This window comes from Perognathus longimembris, chromosome 2 (assembly GCF_023159225.1).
Source record: "Perognathus longimembris pacificus isolate PPM17 chromosome 2, ASM2315922v1, whole genome shotgun sequence".
Lineage (NCBI taxonomy): Eukaryota > Metazoa > Chordata > Mammalia > Rodentia > Heteromyidae > Perognathus > Perognathus longimembris.
In genome coordinates, this window is record NC_063162.1 from 90,380,121 (window position 1) to 90,397,940 (window position 17,820).

A 17,820-nucleotide genomic window follows, 5' to 3' on the forward strand; every position below is an offset into this window, starting at 1 on the left:
GAACTTTTTTCTGCTTAATGAAACAGACTAGGCATGAAATGATAAATACTGTATGATTCCACTTATAAATAGGGTCCTCAAAATGGACTAATTCATAGAGAAAGAAAGCAGAATAGACTACCCAGGACAGGTAGAGGACAATGGGACAATAGAGATTTTTTTTTTTAATTAATGAAGACAAGTTTATATTGGAAGTCAATAAAAAAAAGTTTGGGGTAAGAATAGTGGTGGTGATCAATACACAACATTGTGAATATATTTAATGCCCTTGAATTTTTCAAATGGATACAAGTGGTAATGATGATAATATTTAATATTTTTTTTACCACAATTCAGGAAAAAAAGTAATATTTGACCTCCACTTTAGCACTTGGTTTTGGCTCAAGAGCCAGCTTTCTTCTTTTTACTTTGAGCTTTTGCTCAAAACACTGATAGTGTTTTGGGGTCATAGGGCTTGAACTCAGGACCAGGGCACTCTCTCTGAGCTTTTTTGCTCAAGGCTAGGACTCTATCATTATGAGTCACAGTGCCACTTCTGGTTTTCTAGTAGTCAATTGGAGATAAGAGTCTCAGGACTTCCCTGATTGAGCTGGCTTTGGACAGCAGTTCTTAGATCTCAGCCTTCTGTGTAGCTAGGTGTGAGTCACTGGTGCATGACTTTTTGTTGTCAGTTTTAGAAAGTGTTTTTCTAACTTGAATGTGACAGTCAACTACCTGAAACAACAGCCAGGATCCCATGTTCCTCCCTAGGAAATGGGTCCTCATCTGTAGCAGTAATTCATCACATGTGGACTGAGCCCCTCATACATGTGTTAGAGAGCAGAGCTACCATTCATCTTAATGATGGTATGTGAAAGACTATCTCAGCAAGACACCTTGATCAAATGACAATTGGTTAAAAACTCAGATTAAAAATACCCAAGAGTTTCAGAAGTCCCATCTACTCTCATTTGGAATCTTTAAAAGAATATTGTAAGGCTGGGGATATGGCTTAGTGGCAAGAGTGCTTGCCTCATATACATGATGCCCTGGGTTCAATTCCGCAGCACCACATATACAGAAAACGGCCAGAGGTGGCGCTGTGGCTGGAGTGGTAGAGTGCTAGCCTTGAGCAAAAAGAAGCCAAGGACAGTGCTCAGGCCCTGAGTCCAAGCCCCGGGAGGCAAAAAAAAAAAAAAAAAAAAAAAAAAGGATATTGTAAAACAATGTTTCCTGTGAAACAGCAAAAAAAAAAAAAATCGAGCAAATATATTAAAATGAAGCTTTTCATGCATTTTATAGAATGGAGCCATTAGAAATGTGTAATCAGAGAAGTTAAAAACATAAGCTAAATTTTCAAGTTTGAATGTGTCATATAGACATCTGTCTAGAAGAAACTTCCTTAGGAATGGATAGGAATATTGCCCCAAATATTTAGCAAAATAGTAGTAATTCCCTGTGTGGAGCAGAATCATGGTGAAGGCCTATATTAGATAGAGTATGAATATTCTTTCATTTCATTCCAAGAAGTGTCATATGAGACAAGCTAATAAATTCTCTATACTATGAGAAAACATTAGAAAAGTGAGGCACGGGCATGGACAGCTCATATTTTCAAGGGCAGTGAGCTCCAAGTTTCCTCCCACTGAGCCTCTAGCACCAGGCTCTGCCTTGAGAGCCAAGGGGAGAAGGAAGATCCTGCTGCATTAGCTCTGCCTTGATGATGCATTTTGTCTTCTATATGAAATTTCCTTTGGAAAAGCAATCTATTGAAATAAGAGTTGTAAAGAGTACTCTGGTGATCTCTATAAGGATATTGTAAAAAAAATTATTCCTCAAAGATATTTTCAAAATATTTTGGAAGCTGGACATCAGTGGATCATGTCTATGATCCTAGTTACTTAAGAGGCTGAGACTTAGAGGCTCATGATTTGAAGTTGGCAGAAGATTCTGAAACTCCATCACCAAATTGGCAAAATGACAGACTGAAGTTGACTTAAGTTGGAAGAGTGCACAGCGTGCAAGAAGGCTAGTACTGGAATACATTAAAAAAACGATTCAAGTGTTAGAATAAGCATACTATGAAGAGATGGAAGAAAACTTTTTTTTTTTTTTTTGGCCAGTCCTGGAGCTTGGACTCAGGGCCTGAGCAATGTCCCTGGTTTCTTTTTGCTCAAGCTTAGCACTCTGCCACTTGAGCCATAGTACCACTTCTGGCCGTTTTCCATATATGTGGTGCTGGGGAATCGAACCCAGGGCTTCATGTATATGAGACAAGCATTCTTGCCACTAGGCCATATCCCCAGCCCCAGAAGAAAACTTTAACTTACATAGTTTTGCATGGTTGGAAATACCCAGATAAGCCCCCGACAGGTGACACAGTTGCTCTCTCCTTGATGTGATATCCCATATGACCTCCTATGTATAACTTTCTCATTTTGGTCACATGTCTGTCTACTTTGGAAGCCACAGCTCCTGAAGGATCAGGCTGCATTAGGCCAAGTGACAGACATACTACAAAGTTCTCTGTGTATATTTGCTAAATTCTGTGTGTGTGTGTGTGAGTGCTTGTGCATACACACACACACACACACACACACACACACACTTCCTAGGGCTTGAACTCAGGGTCTGGACATTGTTCCTGAACTTTTTTTTATTTTTTATTTTTTTGCTCAAGGCTAGCCTTCTACCATTTGAGCCACATTTCACTTCCAGCTTTCCTTGGTGATTAATTGGAGATAGGAGTCTCATGAGATAAGAGTTTCCTGTCCAGGCTTGCTTTGAACCACAGTCTTCAGTTCTCAGTGTCCTGAGTAGCTAGGATTACAGATGTGAGACACTGACACCTGGATCTCTCTCTCTCTCTCTCTCTCTCTCTCTCTCTCTCTCTCTCTGTCTGTCTGTCTGTCTCTCTCTTTCTCTCTCTCTTTGGTTGGGGGATGGTTGATTGAAGATAAGAGTTTCATGGACTTACTTTTGGGACTGGCTTTGAAGCACAATATTCAGATCTCAGCCTCATAAGTAGTTAGAATTACAGGTTTGAGCCACCAACACCTGTTATGAACTAAATATTTTAATGACATGAAATAATTGTGTATGGTCACATCACTTGCCTTCATGTGGAATCCAAATATTAAAGGGTATGGCTGTTTTCCTCTTTGATTAAAAGACATTTATTGGCTAGGACTGAACACTTGTTTATAGAAAGACACAAAAATGATTGTTTCCTCTGTTAAATTCTAAAAAGGACCACAAAAAAAAACTTTATGCCAAAAATACAACAATTTAATTTTTCATTTACTTAATAACTAACAAAAGCAGTACTACTATCAGATAATCCAAAGAATATACCTTCTCCAAAGTAAAAACTGGGAAAAATTTATGCCTATAATCCAGACAATGGATCACATACCTGGACAGATTAATGGGGGGCAGGACAACTTCATAATTTCAAGTTAGAGCCCTGTAAGCCTAGTTGGCATCAGAAGGTGTGGATCAAACTGTTGACTTGTAAGGGCTCAACACTGGGTAAAGGCATTTTTTCAAAGAGATTAGTGTTACCACCAACAAAATAAAAGCAGGTTGGACACACTACATAAATCAAAAGCCATGACTTTCCCACAATTACAGCAATATGACTATTTTATTTATTTCCTTTTAAGGCTTATAAGATATACAAGGTTAAAGGCAACCCAAGTTTAAAAAAAATGTATTCTTTGGAAAATAACTTACAATTAATTTATGTCTAAAATTGTCTAAATCAGTACGCTGCCGTTCATCTTAATAGCCACCCCTTTTGACAATTACTTAAGTATAATAATAATAGTAGTAGTAACAGTTATAAAAATAAAAAGATCAACATAAAACAAGTTCCGGAGAAATTTTCTCTATGTCCTCAAAGTAATTGGCTGGGAAGGCATAGCATGGATTAAGAATGGTTTTACTACTGAGCTCAAGACTGTGATTTCAATTCTGAATTGCTGAGATTAGCATAGCACATACAATAGCTCTATATTCTAGAGCTTCAGAGTGCACTACAATTCTAAAAGGGGGTGTTGTAAATACTCCCTGTTGCTCAAGAGATGGGCATACACAGCTAGTAAAATCACTCATTTGGTAAGCTTGTCTGAACATCAGAGACTTGAGTTTACATTGACAACTATCCCATATGATAAATTATGATTTCACAGCATGTATTTTGAAAACTACTGACCATGATATTTTTGAGGAAATATAAGATATTTTTGAGGAACTATGGCTTTTCCCCAGTTTAAAGACATAATGGGAGATACCTTGGGATCTGGAATGACATAAATTTCAGTTTGAATTTGTTTTCTCCTTACTTGGATAGTTATATACAAGTTAGCTAGCCTGTGTAGCCTCATGCTCATGACCTTCCAAATAAATTAACAATAAAAATGTACTCATCACTGCAAACATTAGAAATGATGTCATAATTTCCATATTAGTCTCGCCATAGCTTGTTGGTGTCATTTTCTTTACTGGTGCCTTTTTTGCCACTGCTGCTGGACTCAGTTCTCCATCAAGTCCCTCCCCTTGAGCCTACTGATTCCCAACAAGCATCGTGCCAACCACCTGCAAGACTGGCCACCAAGTTTGGACACATTTGTCATAGTCATGATCAAATGTGCCTTGTTTTATCATGGCCTGCCTGTGGCATTGCTCAGCTGAGATGGTATAGGTTGTACAGAGAGGTGAAGCTAGCTTATTCTCCAGTGTGCTTTCCAGGAATGTGTGAGGATTCTCTGCCCCATGAGTGCAGGGAAGTGAGATGAAGCTATCCTTGACAATCACATTACCTAGGAGTGTGTGTGTGTGTGTGTGTGTGTGTGTGTGTGTGTGCTGCAACTGGACATAGTGCTAGGAAATGTTCATACATAGTAGCTCCAAATATGCTATGATTGTGGCTGTTGCATAATTTTATGAACATCGTTCTATCCCTGAGAGAATGCCTCCTACAATGTCAGGGTGTCATGAGGAAAAACATTTGAGCTTGACTTCCATGGCTAATCATGCCCCCAAACCTTACAGTCAGTCCCCAGAAATACTAAGCTCTCTCTTGCTTTCTTGATTTAGTGAAACACAGAACAACGAGAAAGAAACAAAAGTCTTCTTTTATAAAGGCATAACAGTCCACAGGACAGTTATTTCCAATTACCCAGTAAAAAGCAGGAAGTGGAAATGTGGCTCAAGTGGTTGAGTGCCACTTTTGAGTGAAAAAAGCAAAGTGAAAGCTCAAGGCCATCAGTTCAAGTCAGTAACAAATCAGAAGACACCTTATTAGCAGTGGTCCTCTGCAATTGTTAAACTTCTAATCACTTCCTTGTCTCATCAACATATTGTTTGAATACAACTTTTTAGATAGCCTTAAAAAATAAATATTGAGTTTTCTGGCCTAAGAAACCAAAGAAGAGAAAAATACAGCTGCTATCTTCCAGCAAAGATCAAACTCCTTGGGAAGGAATTTCAGCAGCACCAAATTGATCGCCAGAGGGAGGGATGAAAAGTAAATATATTACCTTTTTCCTCTCAACTTTAATTCTAAAATACTGCTCTATTATTTGCAAATTTTTAAATGTGATTTCATTATTTCACTGTCTCTACAGTAGATAGAAACTAATATTTAAAAGACGACAATGACATCAAAGAATTTCAAGGCCAAATATGTGTCACTTCTAGATTAAATTTGCAAATCTACTCATTTAGTATGCTCAGTTAGGAAGATGGAGATGCTGAGTCCCCTAAATGACCTTTTCCTGAGAAATAATTAATTGGCCTATACTGTGCTTTGTTAAAGAAAGCAAACACTCTTCATGAATATGAATTTAAGGCTGTTTGAAGCAACTGGATCTAGTTTCTTTTTTCCCCACCTTCTTTTGGGTGGGGGGAGGCTCTTTCTTTCTGGGCTCTAATTTTTTGAAAAATAGAACAAAGTTTATTTCATCCATATTAATATCCCCAAGCAAATAAAAAACATCTAGAATCAGACTATTATTCATGAACAATTACTGAAGATCTGACTACAGGGTTCTGAGTCACAAGCAACGTATTCAGAATGTTTCAGACATAAGGAACGCCCGAAGAACATTTGATTCACCACCTCCATTCATAGGAGCCAAAGAGCCACACACAAAGCTAGATGATTTGTTTCTGCAGCAGACGACAAAAACACAGAGATTATAATGATGATATTGAATGCAGAATATCAAGGGGAGTGACATTTGCTTATTCTGTCCTTTCCCTGCCATTCTTCCTGAAGAAAAAATGAAAATCTGAAAGAGAATGGTATGTTTTGTGAGCCCATGATGGTAAACGTAGTCAACAACCACCAAACCTCTTAGTTCTACAGTGTGTGTCCGTGTGTGCACAGGCATGTGTGAGTGTGTGTGTGAATGAGAGCTACTGCTCTGGAAGCATCATGGGGAACATCTTGATACAAATGAAGTTTTGAACTGAGGAAATCTATGAAAACAAGGTTTCAAATGTGTGTCGGGGGTGGAAACCTCAGAAGAGAAACATATGGAGAAAGAGAGACAGAGAGACAGAGACAGAGACACAGAGAGAAGTAGAAAGAGGAAGAAGAGGAGGAGAAAGAGGAGATGGGAAAGGAATGGAGGGGGTAAGGGGGGAGAAAAACATAAAAGAAGGAGAGAGGGAATCATAGAAGTGGGAAAGAGAAAGAGAGAGAAGAAAATTCACTTCACGGAGTTTATTCTGTAAGACAAAAACACATAGTAGCGATTACTTGCCAAACTATTCCAGACAAATGAATACAGCTCATAAAGAAGAGGAGAGGAAGAATGAATAAAATGGAAGAAGGAGAAAGAGAAAGTTGGAGGGAGAGAAGAGAGAAAGAAGATGTAAAGAAGAAAACAAAAAGAACAGAGAAAGAGAATATTCATCTTCATGGGACATTATATAAGGGAAAACATTTGGAATTATTTGCTCAAAGTCTTCAAGACAATTGACTACATCTCCTGATGAAGAGAGGAGGAAGGAAGGAGAGGGGAGAAGAAAGAAAAGGAAAGGGAAGCCAAGGTAAAGAGAGAGTTAATATTAATAAAATATATAAGGAAAAATATTTGCAATTGTTATTTGCCTAAATCTATTATTCACTAACTATTCAAGACAAATGAATATATATTCTCATGAAGCAACGAAGGACAGTAGACAAGGAGGGGAACAGAAAAAGAGAGAGGGAGGAAGAGGGAGAGAGAGAGAGAAAGAGAGAGAGAGGAGAAAGAGGTCCATTTTATAAAGTTAATCAGTATCCATGGTAGTGTATTCCTCTAAAATAATAAACAGGATTAATCAGGGAGTAAAGGAGAAAAGGGGACAGCCACTCATCCTCTTCACACAGTTAGATGAAATACACCTAACCCAAGACAGGGCCCTGGCATGTAGCCACAGGAAGGGCACCTGGAGATTAAAGCGGTGGCCATAACATTAACAAAGTACAGACCACACTGAATTAATGAGCACTGGAGATAGACATTCAGTAGAGTCTTAATTTATTTTCCTTTTCTAGCTCATCCTTTAAGAAAATGACAGTGTCTTCTTATCGATTTTACACTCAGAGATCAATCAGAATTGCCCTGACTCAGACAAAATTTACAGCAGTGTCTGACACCGCCTGGAGCATGTGGGCCCAAACAGACATTACAAGGAAGCAATAGATCATGTTTGTATGTAGAGCTTGACATGCTTAAAAATAAGCTAATCTGTAGTGGAATTTCCTTCTTTTTGACAAGTTGCTCTGCCCAGCTCTTCGGCTCCTTGTTATGAATTTTTCTCCCAGCTCCACTATTAATTATAACATAGGAGAAAGGATTCATGTAGTTAGGCCCTGAGGGAGGTCATCTGATCTGCAGTTTTAGATAAAATATAAACTAACAGATCACTCCTACTTAAACAATGTGAAATGTCATTCTGAAGCACTCCATAAAAAAAGAAAAAGAAAAAGAAAAAAAAAAAGCTAGAGGTGTTCCGTCAAGAGCTATGATCAATTCTGACAACCCAACAATATCAGGGCTAAATGATGGGCCTGCACATTCCTAAACAGCCCCCAGTGGAAATTGCTGTATCCGGAAGCTCTTTTGTGCAAGTAACTAGCTGTATTAAATGCAATAATTACAGAAAAGACACTGACTGTGATGCTCAGGCAGTTGTTGGCTAAGCCGACTTGTTTCCACACCATCATTTATCTTGTAACAGGCTGAGTGTGCTCTTCCTTGACACGAGAGAGAATGTCTGCAAAGCTTCCTCTTGCGAGTCCTTGAGAGGCTCTGGCTCACAGGGCACCAGGGGAGAGAATGCTGTGGGGAGGTATTTGCTCCACAGGAATAGAGGAAAAACATAACAACATGTATTCGGAGGAAATGTGTTTTTTTGTGTGTGCAGATCCACGAGAAGTAGGCTAGATCTGCCAAGAGCCCAGCAACAGGTGAACCCTCACCAGCTGAAAGGGGATATGTTTCCATCCATGGTGTGTGTCGGTACTGCTGGGTGGCTACACTTGTAAAAGGTGCACGGAATGGATAAAGATACTGTGACTTCTTCCTAACTCCTGATCTGTGAACAGCATAGAGTAAGATGATTTGTTCTCTCTGTTTCCTGCTGCTGTGAGAAAGGGAATCAAACCACCTAGTCCAGAATATTCATCTTCACACACAAAAAAATCATTTGGTCCAGTTTGTCACACCTCTCTAAAACTACTGATTGATTGATTTGACCATATTAGAAAAGACTTTCAAGTCACTCTAAAATCCATGTGGAGAATAATATAGTTATTATTATCTATAAAGAGAATGTTACGATTCCTAGAGTGTAATTCTTTTTGATTTTTTATTATTATCTTAAAGTACTTGTACAAATGAGTTGTCATTCAGCAAAGCTGTTTATGAATACAATGCATGTTGATGAATTTGTCACAATTTCTTACAGATCTTATCTGTATGTGTGTGCATGTGTGTGTGCGTGTGTGTGTGTGTGCGTGTCTGCTTACACTTAAGCTTGAACTCAAGGACTTGAGTTCTGACTCAGTTGTTTTCAATCATGATTGGCACTCTACCATGTGAGCCACACCTCCACTTCTGGCTTTTTGCTGTTTAACTAGAGATACAGAGTCTTTCAGATTTGTCTGCTCAGGCTGCCTCCAGTCCTCAATCTTCAGATCTCAGTCTCCTGAGTAGCAATGATGACAGGTGCTAGCCACCAGTGCCACAGATTATTTATATTTATCTTTAAAAAAAAAGCACATAACTCCTAAAATGTAACAGTCTTAGCAATACTGATGTTGTTAAGGAGACAGGCCCAGAAAAACCTCTGATTTCCTCAGAGGAAAATACTGCATTAAGATTCAAGTGACTTAAAGGAAATATTCAATGTATTGGACATAACATGATGCAATTTTATGCTTTACATATCATTTAGAAAGAAAAAAAAGCAAAGAAAAAAGGTATTTAAAAGATAAGTGATTTTTATCTCCCTTATAATATACCTGGACACAGAGCACATATGAATTTTTGTTCATTTGTTTGTCTTTGTGGTACCTGGGATGGAAAAAAATCTTGGTAGGCAAGTGATTTACATCCCCGTCCTGACACTGTCTTTTACCTATATGAGACGCATCCTTTCAGCAGGAAGTGTATGAACAAAGAAAGGTAACCAAGCCTGGCACCAGTGGCTCACACTTGTCTTCTAATCTGCTTAGGAGGCTGAGATCAGAGGATCCTGGCTCAAAGCCAACTTAAGGAAGGAAAGCCTGATTAACTAACCATAAGTTGGGCTGGAGATATGGTTCAAGTAATAGAGCGCCAGCCATGAGCAATCAAGGCAAGTGAGAAGTCATAAATTCAAGCCATAGTACTGATGTACACACACACACACACACACACACACACACTGAGTAATCAGTTGTGATGGCATATTTATGGTTTTATGGTAGTGAGTAAGCAGAGAAACCAACAAAAGAAAGAACAGTTAGAAATATGTCCAAGGTCAGCTCACACAGTGACTGTGTGTGTATGCATGTGCACATGTGCACATACACCCGAGTGGCAAGAGTTTAGCAAGAATATTTCTAGCCCTTCTAACTTGGGTAAAAGGGCAGACAATGGATGGGTCTATTAGGCAGTGGTTTAAAGCACAGAGTCAGTGAGAACTCAGCTTGGTTTCCAGGCAATGCCCAATGTCTCATCTTTTCTGCCAGGTTTGCTGTATTCCATATCACCCAAATGCCTTTTCCTTATCTGAGAAGATTAGTTTCTCCTACTGAAAAGTTTCATAAATTTTCATTTTATCCTTAAAATGAAAACCAATAAGCTCTTGATTTTGAGAAGAGTGAGTAAAGTGGTTGACCCAGCTCCTGGAAACTTACCCTGCCTCTGAGCTTTTGTGTTCAAAGCTAACACTCTACCACTGGAGCCACAGCTCAACTTTTGTTTTTTTTTTTCTAAGTTAATTGGAGAGAAGAGTCTCATGGACTTTCCTACCTGAGCTGTCTTTGAACCATGATCCTCAGATTTCAAATTCCTGAATAGCAAGGCTTACAGGCATGAGCCACTGGCATCCAGCTAAGTTCCACTTCTTAGCACTGGTTGGACTTAGAGTCACTGACATTTGCTGTGCATGTGTCTTGCAATGGCAAAAGCAGCAATAGTATCTATTCTTTGGTCTTGTTTTGAGTGCTTAGAATGGTATCTTGTCAGATCTCATGTAAAGAATTTTGAAACTGGCATATGGAACATTTAGCTAAAGCAAAGTATTATCAAGACCTGAATGTTAACATGCAGTCAAATATGTTGATCAGCTGGAGATTCTGATTGTTAGCTGGGCAGTAGATCTAAGTATCTTCCCTAGCCAGGTGCTGGTGACTCATGGCCACAATCCTAGCTACTTAGGATGCTGAGATTTGAGAATTACAGCTCAGAGCCATCTTGGGTAAGAAACTCAGTGACATTCTTGTCTTCAATTAACTAGCAAAAAAGAAGAAGAAGAAGAAGAAGAAGAAGAAGAAGAAGAAGAAGAAGAAGAAGAAGAAGAAGAAGAAGAAGAAGAAGAAGAAGAAGAAGAAGAAGAAGAAGAGCTATGTCTCACATGGTAGAGTGCCAGCCTTGAGTGATAAAGCTAAGGGCTAGCTCTTAGGCCTTGAGTACACACACATACTCTCTCTCTCTCTCTCTCTCTCTCACACACACACACACACACAGATATCTTCATTAAACATTGCTCTATATTACTGTTTTTAGAGAGGGAGAGGGAGAGAGAGAGGGAGGGAGGGAGAGAGGGAGGGAGGGAGGGAGGGAGGGAAGAAGGAAGGAAGGAAGGAAGGAAGGAAGGAAGGAAGGAAGGAAGGAAGGAAGGAAGGAAGGAAGGAAGGAAGGAAGGAAGGAAAACTACTAGGGCTGTCCAAATGCAGCTATGTGCCTCCAGCCACATTGGAAACAAAGACAAGCCATCCCCACTATTGCTCAATATCCCCTCTGGAGTGGGAATATTTTACAGGACAACAAAGCCAAGGGGATTATCATTGGAAGACAAGAAACACAACCCTATCAGTAAGAACAGGGCTGTGAAGGAGGTGTTTCAACACTGGACTTTGATTTCTAATCAATTGAAAACAAGAGGGCATATCAAGTACCTACTGGAAAAGCCTAAAAACTGTCCATGGGATAAAGTTGAGAAATGGGCTTATCAACCCTTTGTCCTTCTAAGCTTTTATCTTTTACTCTTGAGTTTAAATTGTGACTCTTTCAATGTCCTCTCTCAGAGTCCTAAGCTAAGTGCTCTCTTGTTTCTTACCCAGGATGCAATTGGTCTTCCCTATATGTATATCCTCTTCTCTAGTTTAAAGCTAAACTGGGAGAGCCATCCAGTAGCAGCAAGAATCTCTGAAAGCAAAGCCTGTAGTTCACATTCCTTCAGTTTTAGCAGAGTCGTTCTTGGAAGTATTTTGAGTTCTTCTACCTAGATGTTAATAGATGAACTTCGGCCCTAGATAATAAGTGCTATGCCTGGAGGATCTCAAATTCTATCATTATTCATCTTATAGAACATGTCATACAATGAAATTGGCTTACAAACATTCAAACTGTAAGTGATCTGCTAGAAATTACAGGATACCCTTAAAAGAAATTAAGTTGAACTCAGGAGATGTGATTTCCAAACTCATTCTTACTTTGAAAACTAGTAGAAGTAGTGGATTTTACACTTTGAAGTTTGGTTTAAGAGTGAAACCACTTATTTCTAACAAATCATAACAAACTAAAAAAATATAGTTAGCAAATAATTGTCTGGCATTTAACACAATGCCTGGCACATAATAGGAACTTTGTAAACATTTATTGAATGAATGAAACTGATTTATAAGATAGCAATGAATTCTCTTTTTTTCATTAACATAATAGGCTAATGAAATTATTCTCCAATAATAAAATTCTCCAGTTAATAGGCTTGAGTACATGTCAAGTGTATAACAATATTTCAATCAATATTTTAATGTCTGTTATCATTTGACCGAAAACAAATGGTTATTCATAAAATGGATGGCACAATACCAGTATATGGTCCCATTAGATCTGTGAGGCCTGGTAACTAAATCTCTACTTTGGAGGTGTTCAATTTCAAGTACTTGAACATTGGTATTTTATTTTTTTCTTCTAATACAGAGAGCTAGGCAGTGGTACTTATACATTTCAGGTATGTAAGTCATTGGCCCTGCTTTCTTTAGTTTCTTCACACATCACAGGATTGACTTTCACAGATGAATACAGTTACTGCATCTGCAGCTGAGATTATTGTAGCTATCAAATGCTTTATGTGATAATCATGGAATAGTGACTTTGGACAATATATGCATGTGCATGAAGACCTCTCATTTGGTCAAAGTTATGCACAAGCCAAGCATTCAGGTACCACTTGAGATATATACCACCTCGCCTACCACTTGAAGTCTAGCTAAAATGGTATAGCACCAGCCTAGCATGGAAAAAGTCAAGTAAGAGCTCGTGGCCTTGAATGCAAATCTCAGTATTGGCATACACACACATACACACACACACACACACACACACACATGATAAAAGGTATCCATGCAATTTTATTTCTCCAGATATGAGAAATGACTCCAAAATAATAATGGAGTCATTCCTTTCTTTTCATTTAGCCTTAAGAAAATATTAACCTGTATTTTCTTTGTTAGAATCAATTTATACTGTATTCATGAAAACTCCCTAATTCATGGTGAATATTCTCAAGTAATGAAAGCTTCACAATTTTTTCTTTATTATGATATTGTGGCTGTTTGGATTGATCTTATTTATTTATATTCTCTATAGTGTTATATAAGTTTTTCATTCGCAACTCCTGTATTAAATGTTATGAATCTGAATAGAAAATGGACTATTAAAGTGATAGTTTGCCCGTTTCAAAGTTTACTGATATGTCCCTGAAAAGATATGATCATATTAACTTTTTGGGGGGGGGCATGCTTAGAATTTTTTTAAGTTTATTTGTTTATTAATTGAACACAAATTTTTTGACAAGGTGTTGTGCAAAAAGGGTACAGTTACATAGTAGGGCAGTGTGTACATTTCTTGTGATATCTTATGTCCCATATTAACTTTAATGTAACTCAGTACTGCCTTAAATAAATGGCAGGGATCTGTTACATGGAGGATGAGATGAAGTTACATTAGTTAGTTCATACTTTTCAACAGTTCAAAATGTATATCGAGTACTTACATGTGTTTTCCATGAACTAAAAGAAACCTATGAACCTACTGAACATGAGCTACCACACTGTGCATGCTATTCAATTTCATTCCAGCTTATTTTGATTTTCATCCAGAGAGAGATTTCTACACACTCACTACCTTTCCCAAAAAACTTGTTTCTATTCATTTGCTCGATCATGTCCCTTTGTCCTGTCAAGTCACTATTTCATCAATTTGATCCACAGATTGTCCTTTCAGAATAAAGTTTGATCTGCTTTGTGGCGGGTTAGAATATTCTAGTGGGAAAACATAAAAGAAAAAAAAATCATGTTCCTAAAGTATTTTCCAAACTAAGTTTCACCAACTGATCTCAGTTAACTTCCTCTCCTACAAAGTGTTTCTTGATTACCAATTTAATTTGTTTGCCTTCTTTAGCAACCTAATTGCTACTCATTGATGCAAGGTAAACAACCCTCCTACTCATTGATGCAAGGTAAACAACCCACGTGGGTGAATTTAAAAGACACGGGGGATATAAAAAATAATTTAAATTCCTTCAGAGGCTACAAGCCTCTCTTCCGTTTGTTCTCTACTACTTAGATTTTCCTGCAAGTTCAAGGCAAGATCGCACATAGATAATGTTCAACTTGTTGTTGTCTGTGTTCATGCTCTTCAAAACCCAGGAATCATGTTAATTTATAACTTAGATGCTTTTTGAAAAAAATGACTAGGATAAGCCAGGTACCAGTGTCTCACACCTGTAATCCTAGCTACTCAGGAGGCTGAGATCTGAGGATCATGGCTGGAAGTCAGCCAGGGTAAGAAAGTCCATGACTCTTATCTCCCATAAACTACCAAAAATCTGGAAATGAAGCTGTGGATTATGGGTAGAGTGCTGGCTTTCAGTACAAAATGCTCAGAGATAGTACCTGGGCCCTGAGTTCAAGCCTCAGGACCAGCAAAAAAAACAACAGCAACAACAAAATCACATAAAACATGTTCCTTATATGAGGGAGAGTACATGAATATAGTCTTAACATCCAATGTACAAACGTGAAAATGGAGCCAAGTAACGTGAGTGGATGTTGGGGTTGTGGAAGATGCGAAAGAACAGTGGAAGGGGAGACATTGATGAAGATACATTGGACTCATACACTGATGTTTTGGATTGAACCTCCTTTGAATAACTACTTAAAGAGAAGAAGAAGAAGAAGAAGAAGAAGAAGAAGAAGAAGAAGAAGAAGAAGAAGAAGAAGAAGAAGAAGAAGAAGAAGAAGAAGAAGAAAGTACAGATACAGAAAAGTAAGGACTCAAAAATCAATCATAAACTTATTGCTAGAAATAACCACTGATCACGGTATGTACAATCCAACCTTTTTATAAACTGGGTTTAAATATATATGCAGTTGTATATATCATAGTGAAACTACTTTGTATGCTTGTGTGTGTGTTTTTTTTTAATGAGTAAATGCCATTTTATACACAATTTCTTTTTTGTTTAGGGATCAATCCCAGGACTTTTGAACAAGCTTGACAAACACTGAACTGCACTCTTCTCACTGGATAAGCACTTCTTTTATCTGTTATTAATGGAAGAACTATACATCATCAAACTCCTTATTTTAGCCTTTTAGGTTACATTTAAATATTTGGCGTTATGAACCACTATCATTTGATTTTTTTAAATTTTAGATATAATCTTTGTTCTTTCCAAAGTCACTTTCCTGGAATGTGAAAAATACATGAAGAAAGCAATTATTAGTAATGTCTTTCTGGGATTCTTCATCTTATTTCAGAACTAAGGACAAATAATGGTACAAAGAATCTGATTGAGGGCTGGGAATATGGCCTAGTGGCAAGAGTGCTTGCCTCATATACATGAAGCCCTGGGTTCGATTCCCCAGCACCACATATATAGAAAACGGCCAGAAGTGGCGCTGTGGCTCAAGGGTCAGAGTGCTAGCCTTGAGCAAAAAGAAGCCAGGGACAGTGCTCAGGCCCTGAGTCCAAGCCCAGGACTGGCAAAAAAAAAAAAAAAAAAAAATCTGATTGAATATTCTGCCTTCAGAACTTGTTCTTGTTTGTTTGTTTGTTGCCAATCCTGGGGCTTAAACTCAGAGCCTGAGCACTGTCCTAGCTTCTTTTTGCTCAAGGATAGCTTTGAGCCACAGCGCCAAGTCTGTTTTTTTTCTATATATGTGGTACTGAGGAATCGAACCCAGGGTTTTATGTATACAAGGCAAGTACTCTACCACTAGCTCACATTCCTAGCCCTTGCCTTCAGAACTTTCTGACTCACTGATTTCTTCCAAACCTGGAGCACCCCAGCATTCTCAGGATATCATGATGGCAGGAAGAGCAACAGATGCTAAAAATGGAGACTGAACTATGTGAAATTACCATTACTGTAGGCCAAAAGATACTGAAAATTGACAGCTTCGTAAAGTTTAAATTTAAATCACTTTACATAATATGGAGATGGATCTCCTCCTTACCTCCTATCCTGCTTAGCTCACTCTTATAATGTGGTTTTGGTGCCTTCAAGTAATTTTTATTTTTGGACTTGTGATGCAGAATATTGCTTTTGCTTACTGTACTCATTAAGTCAAATAAAATAAACCTGAAAAAAACTTAAGTAGATTCTAGGTACATCTAAAAAATCTTTAAATAGTTGTTCAAAGGAGTTGACATTTAACAAACAAAACAGTTTATGAATACACTATATTGTGATCAATGTCACCCCTTTCAACGTTTACACCCATCCCTCACCAATGCACGCCTTCCCTTACTCTTCTTCATTTTGTAGGAAATACATTAGATTCCTGTCTGCATTTCCCTTTCTTCTTCTCTTCATTGTTCTACCGCTTTCCCCTTGACCCCACCTCACCCCTTTCAAGTACCTACTTCCTGTTGTTTCATTTCCCTGAACTTTGGTTTTCTTAATAATCCTTAATTGTATTAAAAAAGAAGCTGGAAAAATATATATTAACTGAAGTAAGCCAGACCCAAAGAAACATAGATATCATGGTAATTAGAATGTACCTATAAACCCACAAGTAAACACATTGGATGGTAAAAGACAAAAAAATTACACTTGGACATGATAAATTAAACAGGACTCTAAACATTCAGACAGTGAGCCCCAAAGAGGATATTCTTTTTTTAATTCAATTTATTTATTAATTGAACACAAATTTTTTTGACAAGGTGTTGTGCAAAAAGGGTACAGTTACATAGTAGGGCAGTGTGTACATTTCTTGTGATACCTTATGCCCTGTTTTTCTTTCCCTTCTCTAGGTCAGGTAGACATATATACAATACACAATGTATCAAGAACATATACAGTAGCCATGTGGCCAAGCCCAAGAAAATTCACCTAGGGCTTTAAATGTAATGTCGATATTAGACAATATGTTGACAGTAGTCTTATATGAACGTACATACATAGCTTTTGAGCTATTGTATTCCACGGAGAGGTCAATTTTTGACCTTTATATGTTGAGTAGTTGTTTGGTTTTAGTTACATACTGTTGAGTCGCTGCCCCAATTCTGTGGGAAATACCATTTGACAAGCTGTTTTTGGTTTCACAGACCTGGTCTCTACTGTCTCTCCGTCTCCTTTTCTTAACAGTCATAAAGCAGGGAGATCATGCCCCTTTGTTTTCTGTGTTCTAGGCTTGTCTCGCTCAACATTATTTGTTTGAGTTCTGACCATTTCCCTGCGAATAACAATATTTCACCATTCCTAATGGCTATGTAGTATTCCATTGTGTATAGGTACCATATTTTTGGATCCATTCATCTGTGGAGGGGCATCTGGGTTGTTTCCATATTTTGGCTATTGTGAATTGTGCCGCAATAAACATGGAAGTACAAATGTCTTTTTGATATCTTGGGACTTGCTGTTTAGGATAGATGCCTAGGAGTGGTATGGCTGGGTCATAGGGTAGGTCTATATTGAGCTTTTTGAGAAACCTCCATACTGTTCTCCAAAGTGGCTGTACTAATTTGCACTCCCACCAACAATGGAGAAGGGTTCCTCTTTCCCCGCACCCCCTCCAGCATTTGTTGTTGCTGAGTTCAGAGTATAGGCCATTCTAAC